The sequence below is a fragment of the Ambystoma mexicanum genome, chromosome 1q (assembly GCF_040938575.1).
Source record: "Ambystoma mexicanum isolate Mex_15411 chromosome 1q, UKY_AmexF1_1, whole genome shotgun sequence".
NCBI lineage: Eukaryota > Metazoa > Chordata > Amphibia > Caudata > Ambystomatidae > Ambystoma > Ambystoma mexicanum.
This window is the reverse complement of record NC_090922.1, coordinates 925,828,838-925,843,444: the sequence shown is the minus strand read 5'-3', so window position 1 is coordinate 925,843,444 and position 14,607 is coordinate 925,828,838. Positions and strand designations below refer to the sequence as shown.

The 14,607-nt window shown below is 43.8% G+C and overlaps 1 protein-coding gene across 1 annotated transcript in view; it reads right to left on the bottom strand.

Annotated features, from left to right (window-relative positions):
• Positions 1-14,607, bottom strand: part of DPH5 (diphthamide biosynthesis 5) — an 843,469-nt gene that overhangs the window by 330,069 nt on the left and 498,793 nt on the right. The window lies entirely within an intron of this gene.

Here is a 14,607-nt window from a genome sequence, read left to right as displayed (position 1 = left end):
GCTAGTGGGGATGCCAGCAGGTAGCCAGAACACAAAAACAATGGGAAATACTGCAAATCCTGGCAGGTAGATGTCCCACACTTCTGTGCAAATTCCTTAACTGTGCTATCATACACCCAGATTATGTCCATAGAATGGGTATTGCTAGAAGAAATACCAAAAACACAGGTACTTATTGTGTTGGGATTCACAAAATGTCTAAATGTATTTGGAACATAACTTTATTTTTTCATTATGTAATTGCCCAGTGTTTTTATTACAATGTCCTCCATTCATTCTATTTCCTTGCTCTTACATTACTGTGCTTCGCTGGCCATAGGCGGCCACTGCCAGAACTGAGGGCATATTAGTATTGTGGTGAAGCTACTGAAGGGTACAACCATTTCACCCAGTCTCCCAACCCCACCCCCGTGTGCTCCCCAGATTCCCTACATAACCCAGAAGTGGTGGTGCAGCACAGTCATCTTTGTCCAAATCTCCTGGATCGCCAGGCACTTCGGCATTCCAAGTGATATCGTAGACTACACTCTCGCCTTACTATCAACCCATTCTATGCTACTGATTTCTTGGTTTGGAGTGATGACAAGGTGATTGCTCAGAGATTTCCAAATCAAAAACTTAACTTGATGTCCTATGCAATAGGCTAGATCTAAACGATGACACCAAAGCTGGGTAGCAACTTTGGAGAAGTCGGCCACCTACCATCACTTTACAAGGCCCAAAATAAGAATTAAATCAGATCTAGTGAGTAACCAGACATCGAATGGAGTAAATGCATTAGTAATGAAGAAGCAAATGCTCCTGGAAGGAGCAGAATTTGCTCTCCGGAAGGGAGAGTTGGTTCTTTGAAGGGCACCAACAATGAGTGATGGAAAGCATGCTGAGCCTCGTTTGGTGGCGGGTGTGGTAGCAGGGGAGCAGGGCCAGAAGAGGCCTGGTTTGGACTCTTAGATGTTCCAATTTTCAGAGCTTCCAAATGGTGCAGAGGCGTTGTGATACCTGCTTCAAGGGGAAGGCAGTGAAGTGAAGAGACGGGTGATGCACTCCCACCTGTTGGCATACCCGCACAATTTTCTCAAGGGGCCAGTGTAACAGATGAGATGGTTACAAATGATAATTGGTTTATTCTTGCAAGGACCTTGGGTATAATATTTCCCTTTTGACATTTCTGTGACCTATTTCTGTTCTGCAATCTCTCTTCACTCTGATGTGGTCTATAAGCTAAAATTAGGGTAATGCACATTTTGTAATGGGTTTTTTTTCCGGTCCAGTTGGTATTATTTGAGTTGTGACATATCAACGGCAATGGTACACTTCCATTCTCTTTACGACAGGTCAAGTAGAGCCGACCCAGTCTTTCATCCTTCCTACCATTCAAAATGCAGTAATAAATTATAACATCTGTTATTACGGCATTCAGAAACTGGGGAGGAGATTTGCATGACGCGCCATTCAAGAATACTTTCTGATTATTATATATTGTCATATAATTGTCAACTGTCCATTGAAGTGTAGGGTTAGAAACCCAATAAAACTGAAATGTCCACATTAATTAAGCAATAAAGCCTGACAAGTGGAGACTTTTCCAGGCCAGATAATGCACGGGCCAATTAGAAGACAGAGAGAAGTAAGGGCTTTAATGTCAGCCAGGGCATTACCTGCCCAGGTAAAGCCCCCCGCATGCAGAGGTTTATTGCTATTAGGTTCCTGGCATATTTTCCGGGATGCTAATAGTTGTTTTTTTGAACTTTAAGAAAAACTACAAACCAAGATGGCAACAATGGATTAGGGAGAAGTGAGCTCTCGGGACCAACGAAGGACAAAGACGTGCAGGGTAAGTGGGTTGGGGTGGGGGAGCATGTGGAATTCAGGGTTGAGGGGTGGGAAGAAGGAGCAGAAAGGTAACACTAGGCCACAGCACACTTAACCTTAATTTCCGGCAGGGAAGATGGCATCCTCCCGCTTACGAGGAGGTTTAGAGCGGGAGCTTTGCTGTGATGTAACTACTCTGTTCTAAGCCTCCTGATTGGCTGGGAAGCCGCCATACCCCATCTCCCCCGATTGGGTGCTAATGGTAATTGGTACTTCCAGACTCACGTGCAGCACATATGCCATGTGTGGCTGTTTCCCATGGTTTAGGTCTGGGCTTTTAACAGAAACAGGTTAGTGCCATAACTTAACAATTTCCGGCCAGGTAAACTATTTCATTGTAAATGCTACATTATAAAAACTATGTTGCTATTTTGGTCTGATGAAGAGAGTTATATAACTCGAAACGTCTTGAGCATTACAAAAAGATCTGTTCTCATCGCTTAGTCTATGAATACATTTTCATATCTATTGTGGTGAAGACATAACAGCCCAAGGAATTAACCTATTCAAAATGTCTTTTCACTAAAGAAACAAAAGTGGAATTACTTTTTTATTTTAATAAACAACAGCTTTAAGTGCAACATCTACTGGATTACATTTTAAACTTTTCAAGGAGTGGACTTGTAACAATCATACGATATTAAACAGTACATTTCCCTTTGGATTTTAAGAGTGCCCCTGTGCACAATGCACTTTCTCAGTAACTGTTATTATTTCACTGCTTTATTACAAAAGGCGGTTGATCCAAAAAAAGACAGCACACTTCATCAGGAATAGGCAGAATGACAAATCCTTTAAAGGAAATGGCCTCACTAAACACAGTTTAGTAAATATGGAATTTAATTACCATATCATCATGATACAATGGCCCCGTTTTTTGACTCACCATCTTAAAGAACAGCAACATATTGTTCATTGTACAAGACTACTTTGTGCAAAACTGCATGGCTATTTTAGCCCAACATAGGCCTACCCACTAAAGGCTTATATACAAATTAGCTGTCCCTTATTTTGATTGGGACATTTAATACGTAAATGAGCATTATCATTTGTTTAGTGTGAGTGGTCAGAAATGTGAGGCGGACAACTTTGTGAAGATTTTTCAAAATATGCCATTTTATTAACTTAAAAGTTTGGATAAACACCTCACTATCCCTACCCTCACAAGGATTTCTCTGCCTAAAATAAACTAAATGAAACATTCTAACAAAGGATATCTGTCGCTCACACTTATACATACAATAACTCAATGAAGTAATGCATGGCAGTTCAAAGGAAACAAATTGAATTCGGAATATGACAACAGTATCTCCTTATAATCTGGATGAATTATCTTTCCCCAGATTCAAGCAGGATTCTGCTCCACAGTTCCAAAAAAAGAAAAAACAGAAATCCTGGTTTGTAACAAAGTTCCAACACCGTTCTTTATGACTCTGACTTGGCAAAAAGAAAGTTCCAACACTCCAATGATTAAACAAAGAAAATAGAAGTTTCTTTCTCTTCCTCGAGCAAGAGTTAGATTCAGAATTATCCTATTCACATAAAGAATATTTTCTTAGTTTGTCAATAGCAACAATGATTGTCTTTATCAGGATGTTTTGCCACAACTGGGTATTTCTGAAGAAATATAATTCCTCTACAGCAGTTTTATACAGTTCTTTCTTCAGCATCACAAGCAACGTAAATTGTCAGCACCACTTTACAGCACTTCATCAACTTCTACCTGGTTTACTTCCATGCCAGGCTTACTACCTCAATCACACCTAGTTTACTCCCATGCCAGGACTACTACTTGAAATGTTTGCCATTCAGCTATACTCCCCTGCCCGCACAGCAATTCACAAACAATAAGTGCTTTTGTGGTTAACATAGCTCATAACAGCTCCACAACAGGTTCACAATGTGAATTATTTTGCAACATCAAAACTTTAGCAACTCTTAAGGGAAAACAAAATTCACATTGGTGCTCTTTAATACTCCTCTGCAAGTTATGCTCCTCTTCTTCTGAATAACCTTTTCCAGAAGGGCAGCCATCTTGCCACTCTCGCTTCCCCACTGCATAACTAACCAAATACTGACAAGGATAAGGTCTTATTCTGCTTCTTCCTTGGCTTTGGCAATGTGGTTGTTTACCAGCTTTTGTTATATGCTTCTCAAAATATCATCAACAAGCTTCACAACTTTTGGACCTTTCATTAGTCCCCTTCTGCCTTTGGAAATATCTGTTGGATTTGAATTGCCATGCTTTTGGTTTATCTTGTCTTGGGCAATGGTTGTATATATTTGCTTTTAATAATATTGCCCCATCGGATTGCTGGATTCTCAACGAATGCAGTGGCTCCTTGCAAACCCGGAAAATGGCCATGCCGTCGCCCGTGCCACTTGAAAAAGGAACTTCCTTTGCTTAGGAGGCACGCAAGCCACCGGAGACAGCCTCTTTGGGGAGGAAAGCTCCCCTCCCTTTCGCTTCCCGCTGTGCAGCCTCTGCAAAACACGTCTTCAGAGGGCAAGATTCCCTCTTTCACGCATCCTGCACATAAGGCTTCTGCAGCCACAGACCTTCTCAGGACCAGCTACTGTTATCTGCTTAACAGTGGTCCTGGTATCTTCTCCTTCCTCCAATTTCTGCGTCTGCTGCATACACGGATCACACTGCTCTTCCTGCTTGTTCTGCTCGACAATAGCCTGCACTTTAGGGGGCCTTTTAAGCTTCCCATCTCCCTCGGGTGTGGGTCATTTCCATTAACAATCTGACCACTTCTGCAGGTTTGTTACTGTGAGAAACCTGAAGGTGTCTCACCCACTAGTCCCCGGATCTGTTATCAGGACACGGCCATCGCTATTGGATCCAGTTCCTGGGGATGGGCCAGTGCACGAGGGTCGCCTGGATGGGGGGCCCTCGGGCAGTGGAAGTGGGACACCGACGGGTGAGATGTGGTACCCCCTTCCTTATAACACCTTTTCCCCATTCTACCTCGTAGGATATTCAGAAGTTCTACCCCCCCCTCTTTTCCGACACAAACACTTTCTGACACTGTGAAAGATAACACCAGAGCCGTTTACCTCTCATGTCTGAACACAAGGGTCAGGCAGAGACAGGCAATTGACAATAACTAGGCACACCTGACATCCCTTTTCCTTCCCCACAGGAATAAAAGGCAAAGCACAAGAGCACAGTTTGAGCAAGGCCGAACGCATGAGGAAGCAGCTATTCCGGGCTGGCAGTCCAAACGGAGGAGAAAGGCGGAGAGACCTGGAAGGACGACGAGGATGGAATTGCCCTTTCCAACTCAGACTTGCAAAGCCTCTGAAAGGGAAATCATAAAACCGGGAAGTCCAGCTGGCGTGTGGTGTGACAGGTGTTAATAATGGCACACAGAGCCCTCCTGCACTGATAGCCAAAGTGGGGAGAAGCACTTGCCGCCGTGGTGTCATCCTTGACTACCAAGACAAGAAACTCCAACAGTTCAGCAGAGCCAGTGAGTCGGAGTGGACCGATAGTAAACCGAACTGTGCTGGGCCCAAGGTTGTAAAGAACTTGTGTATTTTAACTTTAAAAGAAACCTCAGTAAAGGTCCAGAGGCATAGTGGACTGGCGCACGGGGGCACTCATTCGAAGGACTCTGACTGGAGCCTTTTTGCTTTGTTTTGTTGAAACTATGGGAACCAAGAGGCCTTACGGGGACAACCGCGTGAGGTGTCAAAGTGGTCCTACGAGGGTTGAGCAAAATCCATCGTACACTCGAAAGTCTTTGACACGTTGAGGAAAACTGAGTGAACTGTGAAATTGGCAAATGTGAACCCGACTGAGGGATACCTGCGAATTAGGGGTAAACAGTGATATACCCGTGAACATTGTGGCAACAAGTGTGAACCCGGCTGAAGGATGTCCACAGTAAATAGTTGTTTAAAAAGACATTGAGACTTTTGAATGTTACATTTTGATTTAAATGCCGTAGTGAAACCGACTGAGGGAGACTAATACTGAGAGAAGGATCGAAGCCCAGTTGAGTGGGTCCAAAGGCGAAGCGTAATCGCCCAACGTGAAGAATTATTGAAGACACTGCTTGTTTGTTGTTTTTGGTCCATCAGGCCTTCTAAGGCAAGAGACTTTGTAAGAAAAGAGACTTGGCCCCAGAAGATCTTAGTATCGATGAAAGGAACTGTAACCTCGTGCTGGCGAGGCGCAGGAGTGTGCTGTGCTCAAGAGTCCTGCCTTGTCCCGTGATAAAAACACAGGGAAGGGACACCCCAGTCATACCTCCCTGATTTATCATTTGGTGAACACTTCTTTCTTTTCTTGTGAACATTGTCCCACACTATTTTGTAGCATAGCAGTATGGATTGGCAAAAGGTTTTTTAGAATAGGCCCTTTTTGTTTGACTAAGACACCACTAGGACTGCATTATTATTATTTGATGGTCGTAGCTTGCTGCCATTTTAGATTTAGATTAGGTGTTTATCTCACCCATTATACAGTTTAATAAACACCCTTGAACTGGGATCACTCGTGTCTGCCTTTGCTGTTGCCACTGTAAGAAACTCATCATGGCAACAGTAAAGACAGACACAAGCGATCACAGTTCAAGGGTGTTGATTAAACTGTATATGCGGGTTGGAATAACGCTTAATCTAAACCTAAATCTAAGATGGGAGCACTCTATGACCATCAAATAATAATAATGCAGTCCCAGTGACGTCTTGTCAAATAAAAGGGCCTATACTAAGAAAAACCTATTGCCAGTCCTTAAAACTAAATATAAAAGGGTGTGGGATAGGATTCACAAGAAAGAAAGAAGTGTTCACAAATGATAAGTCAGGATGCTGTTGCTGGGGGTCTCCTTTCCCCACGTTTTGAGCACGGGACAAGGCGGGACACCTGAGCACAGCACACGCTCCAGCTTTCCCAGCACGAGACAACAGTTCCACACTCAGATATCAGGACCGTCAATAGTTAAGTATCTTTTCTACAAAAAGTCTCTTGCCTCAGAGGACCTTATGTGTTCAAAATAATGAACAAAAGTTCCTTTCTGCTTGTATGTTGGGTGATGCTTTTTCACCCCTGGATCCCCCTCTTCCGGGTTCAGACCCTTCTAGAATGCTAGCCTGCCTCCAACGGGTTCACTACGGCTTTACAAATCAGTTTCACTTATGGCATTCACAAATCTTGTCTTTTTAAACAGTTCACTGTGGAGATCCCTCTGTCGGGTTCACCTTTGTCAACACACTGTTCACTGGGACTTAAGGCTTCTCCCCCTTTTCATCGGCATCCCTCCGTCGGTTTCACTCTTGCCAACTTTACATTTCCTTCTACTTTCTTATGTTACAGGATTCACGTCCCTTGGGCTTTCAATGGTTTGCTCGTCAAAGACTACTTTTGACTGTACAGAGGGTTTTGCTAGACCCCTGTATGACCACTTTGACGTTTTCCTTGCGGCTCTCCTAGGTTCTTCTTGTATCCGTAGTTTCAGCATACATGGGATCAACCAGAGTCTCTTGAATCAGCACCCACATGGTGCCGGACCCCTCTGCAGTTGGTTTTCCCTTAATGTTAACAGTTCTTTGAACTTCACTTATCTTGCCAGTTTGCAACATTCATTCATCACAGTTTGGTTTCTTATTGGTTCTCCTCTTGACTCACCAGCTGTGATGAACTGCTTGGCTTTTCTCCTCTCTGGCGTCAAGGAAGGTACCACGGTAGCAAGTGTCTCTCCCTGGCTTCGTTTTCAGTGGAGGAGGCCTCTGTGTACCACCTGCATCGGCTGCAACACACGCCAGCTATTGTTCGCGGTCTTGCGCTTCCTTCCACAGAGGTTTTGTGGGCCTGGGTCAGAAAGGGCAAGGTTGCTTCTCTCCTTGTCACCCGTTCATTTGTTGCCGCTTTTCACCTCCTCTAGAACTGCTGTGCTTGGATAGCTCTCATCGTGCGGTCTGCCTTGCTCGTCGTGTGCTCTTGTGCTGCACTTTTTATCCCTGTGGGGAAGGCAGAGGGCCGTCAAGTGTGTGTGATTCTGGTCAATTGCCTGACTTTGCCTGACCCTTGTGTTGGGACATGTCAGGTAAACGGCTCTGGTGTTTGTCCATCGTCTTTCGTGGTGTGCAAAAGCGTTCATGTCGGAAAAGGGGAGGGGGATGCTAGATTGTTTGAGTATCTTAAATGGTAGGATGGGGAAAAGGCGTTATAAGAAGGGTGATACCGCGTCTCACCCGTCGGTGTCCCACTTGCAATCCCGGAGGACCCCCCCCTCCAGCCGATCCTCCCTCACTGGTCCACCCCCAGGAACTGGATCCAATAGCGATGGCCGTGTCCTGGCCATCTGGATGACAGATCTCCGGGGACTAGTCAGGGAGACATATTCAGGTTCTCACACCACCATGAGTTCCATCCTTTCATCTTTAACCTCTTCTTTGTCCCAGCACTTCAGGAATTATGGGAATTGAAGTTCCCAATTGCAAAGTCAGTTTTTCTGGCTTGATTTTCATTCTTAAACTAATTTGTGTTCCTCATAATAGTCTTTAAAGAAATATCATAAGGCTCAGTCTCCAGACTTGATTGTAAAGATGAATATAAAGTTCTTTAGAGTTTAAATCGTTATTATTCGTATATTTCCTTCCACTGTACCTTTGGGGGAGCTAGGGGAGCTTTAAACTGTATAAGTCTCCAGGGTTTTGGACGGGTTTTTATTTCTCCCAATGCCTATTTACCCATATTTAGATGTTTAACTTGTGGAACAAAAAGACTGTTATGACAGCAAGCCATTACAGACTTTGGTATGGAGGAGATGTCTTCCTTAGAGGAAGATAAATACTGCGTCCCACCCCACAGAGTCCTCTCATTCCCCTAGGGCATTTCTCCTCACAGGTTATCCTCCCGCAGAACACCACTCCCAAGGTCAGGATCAGAAAGCATCTGCCTTTCCCTGGCCACCTGGGAGGAGACTTTAGGCAGGGGTTTACTGAGGCGTCAGTAGGATTCATCACATTGTGCACTGCAAAGTTAATTGGATAGAGAAACAAAATGTAGACGCACATATCTTGGTTATTGATACCGAACCATTCAGCTGCACTTATTGGAACTTTAGAGGCATAGTTCTCTCATGTCGCCAAAAGAGCATTAGGAAATTCAACAGCGCCGAACATAGCACTGGATCAAACTGGGTCTGCCACCACAAGTGCCTGTATAAGGATCCAGGGAGAGTCTGGGGTAACCTTCCTAAATTCCCAGTGGCATTAAAAATAGAACATGAGTGGGGTTGGTTAGCTGCCATTCATAACGTATATAAAGTTGGAGATCCTGTGCGATTCCCCTATGAGATCCTGTATTTCAGATTATCCAAATTCCTCAATGCAACCAGGCTGATCCCAAGAGTGAGTGGACCAGATGAGGCACCTGACTGAGGGATACATTTATTGGAAAACTATTGTTCAAGCCTTGCTGTAGTGTCTGATGGTGGGCGCACAGAAGCTCACGATGGCAGCCAATTGAAAGAGAGCAGCAGACAATTAAACCACCTGTGACCTGGCACATTCAATGCCACCTTGCTGATGAGCAGAGAGCTGGAGTGTCCATGTCCTGGAGTGTAGGAAGGAGGTGTAGAGGAGAATGCTAAATTATTCTGTAGTCTCTGGTGACATGGCGAAGGGTCAAAATGCAAGTGTGGAATGGCTCGTTACAATAGAGTGATATGCCCTGGCACTACAGGATGTGCAGCACTCAGGTGCTAGGTATAGGGCAACTGGGAGCCTGCAGAAGCATACTTTATCTTTCAATGTATCTGCGCAGGAGCAAGAGTGAAGACGCGTTTCCAGTGCTAGAGGAAATGGAGGAGGTATGGCAGCGCCAAAGGGAAAAGGACACATGTGATAAATGCATTTCAATTAGAGGTGTACCGAATAGTAGATTTTAGTATTAGGCCGAATACCAAATAGTTGGACAAGTATTCGGCTGGAGCCGCGCTATGTAGACAAGAAAAAGTCTCTGTAAATTAAAAACACACTTTAAAATCACTCTGAGTTGAGGGTGGGATGAGTCTATTTGAACTTTTTGGGTCTGCCCATCTTTATCCTTCTGGCTCCAGCAAGTTACTGAAAGACAAAAGGAGTGTTTACATCAGTGAGCACCCTGCTGACTGCTCAAGTGCTACTGAATAAAAATCTTTGGGAGGCCAAATGCCATGCTTTCTATCTGTGGTATTAGTGGGGATGAGGCATTTGAAAAATGTCTTTTCATTAATAGTATTTTTCTTTCTTTTTTTGTGTTTCTGGTGTTATGGCATTGTAAAAGACACCAGACAAAAATATACAGGGAATGGGTCCTGCATGGTTCTCGGCTGACCCTGTAGGGGAAGGGAAAGTGCTGATTTTCAAATCTTTAATTAGCAGGTGCATGTATACTTTATGTATTTGCTTCATTTGAACATCCATTTTGTCCAATGATTTTAAATGGTAAACTTTGTCTGTCTTCCTTGTTTGTTTGTTTATTGATTTGTCATTATTACACAAGTATCCCTTTTCTTAACTCTCCAATGCTGGGAGGAATATTTCTGATGCCACAGACGGGTGTTTTTGTTTAAAAACATTGCCACGCTCTTTAGTAACATCTGCCACTTTTACTCAATTCAAAGGGACTCATTTTGGCAATGGTGGGCAGGAATTGTAACCTATGTTACGATATTACAAGCACATCTCTGCCGCAAGCACACTTCCCCCTGAGCCATCTTACTTGCTCTATAACTTTGGCCTTCAGGCTGAATACAGTTCCTTGCTGCCAGCACACTACCTCCTGAGCTCAGTGTATGAAACTTACTGTGATCCCTGCAGCAGCTTTATTAATGCACTTCATTATATTTTTTGGATTGGAACCTTTAGCTTTTTAGCTTTCAGATTAATCACACAGGTCATCAGCAAATCGCCGCTCATCTGCCTGGACTCAATCAAAAAAGTGACAGCAGAATTTGTTTATTGATTCTTTTAAAAGGATAAACATAACATGCCTGAATGTTTCGAGGCATGTATTCAAAGCAGTACTTTATGTATTTTGTAGGGGAAACTATTCAGCTTCAAGTGATAATTAAGTATTGGGCCGAAGCAGAATATCTCATTTTGAGCCGGAATTCGGCTGAATACCTACTCGAAGCCAAATTTCAGTTCACCCCTAATTTCAATCAGCTTTTGCTTCCACCATAAAGTATCACATGACTTCTGAAAGCAGTAACGTGGTATCAACTTTATTGAAATTGCAAGGGCACATGATTTTGGAAGGGGGAGGTTATCCTACAAGCCTTTAAAGACCAGATTGTTTTGGTGTTGAAGGTAGAGTTATATACAATTCCTGCTATTCACCCTGGAAGAGATCCCTTCTGATTGAGATAGAGAGGGTCCCTAGGAGTGAAACATGCAGATGGAGGTAGACCAGGAAGGGAAGATATCTGGGCAGCATCATCAACCGTTTCTGGCACTGTAGAGACTATGACAGGAGTTGAGGGGTCATTGAGCCTCATTACACGGTAGGCGGTAACCATGGCGCTATTAGCGCCATGGTTGCCGCCGGTATTATACCGTGTCCGCCTTGGTGGATGGCGGAATTACCGCCCTACTCCAAGGTGAGCGGGGGCGGTAATTCTCCATTCACCAAGGCCCTTCCACATTCCCATTTTTGCCCCCATAGGGCATAATGGGAATTGGGAAGGCGCTAATTACGGTACCGCAAATTGCGGTTCCGTAATTAGCACCAAGGTGCCTTTGCAGGTTTGTACCAACCCGCAAAGGGAACTCGTAATAAGGCGGTAAGGGTTAGCGGTCGTTAACCCTTACCGCCTACCGTGTAATGAGGCCCATTGTGTGTGGAAACCAATCAGTCTCAATCTATCCAGATTACACGCAATAAGTGCAAAAGGTTTGCACACATTCAATGAAGTCAAGAATACCCTACAGAAAAATACTTGTTTATAAATTTGCTGAAGATACTCTATGGCGGTAAATCTCAATTATTTGAGTCTTCACAGGATGCAGTGCGCTGAATGGAATACAAGGGGCGGCCTGAGCATAGTGAAAGTATGGGCTCACATGCAGGACAGAGTTGCTCTCCTAGAAACCTCAAAAGATAAGCTGGGATGAAGATCTTAAAGTGCCAGCCTGAGCCTAACACAGCAGACCATTTCACATGACACTGTTTCAAACTGTAGGGATGAGGACGATCAGAACTTAAATGATTTGCCGATAGTTTCAGAAAGAGGTGAGAGGAATGAACAGCCAGAATGCAATTGAACCGATTTAAATTATTTGGTTAATGTATGTGTTACCCAAGGTACGTAAAGGTTTAAAATGTATGGTGCATTTTAAGATGTTTGGCTTGCATATTCATATTTAGTCTTTCTGTTTTTGATGAATTGATGATACATGTTACCTGAAAGGGAGCGCTGGGAAAATAAAATATACCAAATACGGGGGTTTTCACTAAGAGGTGTATGATACATTGATATCCACTTAAAAATAAATTAACATGAGGAGGTAGGAGGGAGTGTGCATCTATCAGGTTGGAATTGTTTAAATGCAGTAGGAGCTGACTGCATTATGTATGCCAAACATGTGTACACACAAGTTCTTTTACTTGTTTTAGATTTGGGGTTTGGGGGTGGAACAGGGGGAGACTTTAGCAGACACCACGGAATGAAAGCAGGACTGAATTAGAAGTTTTCTGATTTTGGATCAAGTTGTTTCAAGGTTGGGGGAGGGGCAATGGCATTTCTTCTGCTGACCAGTTGGGGTAAGGCCATGCAGGTGGTGGGAGTGGGGTGAGGATTTCAGGTGGTTTCTTCCTTGCATAGGCAGGGACTCCTGCTTGCACTGCTGTACAAAACGTGATTAATGTCCTAAGAAATTTGAGAAAACGACATATGTGACATATCATATTCTACATATGCCAAGGATGCTCTAACCCTGGTGGCCACCAGAGTTCCACTAAAAATATGCACAGTTTTCAAGGATCCTGAAGGTTGCTACTATATCAGTTATGGGCTATTTGATGGACAACAGATGCGTGACCAACATTTATGCCCCAAAACAGGTTGGGAATTTATGTTATACTAAATTGGCTAACAGTTTTTACGTTTTTGATGGCAATGATAATGCTACATTGAGGACAAGTGCCTCACTATTTCCTTTTCAGTATACAGGAAAATTACATAATGAAAACCTATTCACAAAATCAGAACACATTCTCATCACATCAGAATTTTGGATAGAACTACCTATGGTTTGATTACTATTACAAGTAAAAATGGTTCAAATTGTACATTTTCTCTTTTAAATGTGACAAAATACTTATGTTATTACTCAGATCCACTTCTTCACTACTAAGCAGGAAAGCCTAGTGGTGGGTCGCAACCGGGACGAATTGATGTTTCAAGGTTCATCCCTGAAGGTTTTCCAGGACCTAGAGACTGCCACCATACAAAAACACAGATCTCTCTGGCCTCTGACCTTATTCTTGCATGATCCAAACATCAAATATCGCTGGCTATTTCCTACTTCTCTACAGTTTACGTTCAAAGGGACTGACCGAACAATCGCTTGCTTGGAGTATGCAGAGGGGATTTAAAGCTCCTCTCCACCAAATAAAGAAGATGGGTCCCTACTACTTGGTTCCCTTGAGGGAGTGGAGAGCAACAAACTAAGGATGCAGCGAGCCACCTGGTCGAGAGTCCACAAAGGAAACAATTCAGGGAAACCGTCACCACATACCTGAACCATGGCTGTGCTCACACCGTAGGGACTTCCTCCTGTCATTTATGAATTGGCAGCTAACACCGGGAAGTGCTGAGCAACACTGAGTTCAAGTTGGGCTTCACGCGGCCAATGCCTGGCCTCAAGGGAGATGTCACCCGATGGTCGTTGGGGTGACCCTCCCTACATTTATGAGGTGTTTTTTGTGGTTCTGTTTTTTATTGGTTAGTTCAGTTCAAACCTTGGTTGGAACATGACTTTGGATACGTTCTAACTCATGATGGCGACTGAAGGCCACCTGGCCCCTTCTCCCCCCGCCATGGATGACACCACCATGAGAGACTCCCCATTTTCTCATCAGAACTTGGACTTAATATCCTTCAACGTTAAAGATTTGAGCTCCCAGTAAAACAAAAGTCTATTCTACGACATCTGAGAGACTTGAATGGGTCGGTGATTTTTCTGCAAAAGACTCATCTCCTCCCTTCAGATTCAACGGACCGGAGACTTCCCTCAGCAATTTCTGACCTCCAGCGGAGCAAAAACAGGGGGGTGTAGGGGGATATGGCAATCCTATTGGCAAATGACATCTCGTTTAAGTAGCTGGATACTGACGAAACACAGGATGTCGATACATTGAAGTGAAAGGTATGATATCAGGGCAGATGTACTCTCCAATCTCGATTTATGTCCCTAATGAGGGACATGACAGATTCTTCAGAGATCTAGAGGACATAATCCTTCCCTTCTTGGAGGGTCAAGTCATCATTGGGGGAGACTTTAATGGGGTTCTAGACCCCATGATGGATAAAACTCATGACCCGTCTACTAGAGATTTCAAGATTGCCTTGAGCATCCTCCATTTCTTCAAGACCCTGGGGGCAGTGGACTTATGGAGAGTGTTACACCCATGGGAACAAGACCACACTTTTTTCTCTCATTTCTACCGCTCCTCTTCCCATTTAGACCTAACCTTAGCATCCTCCTGACTTATGCCATTTATTGACAAGG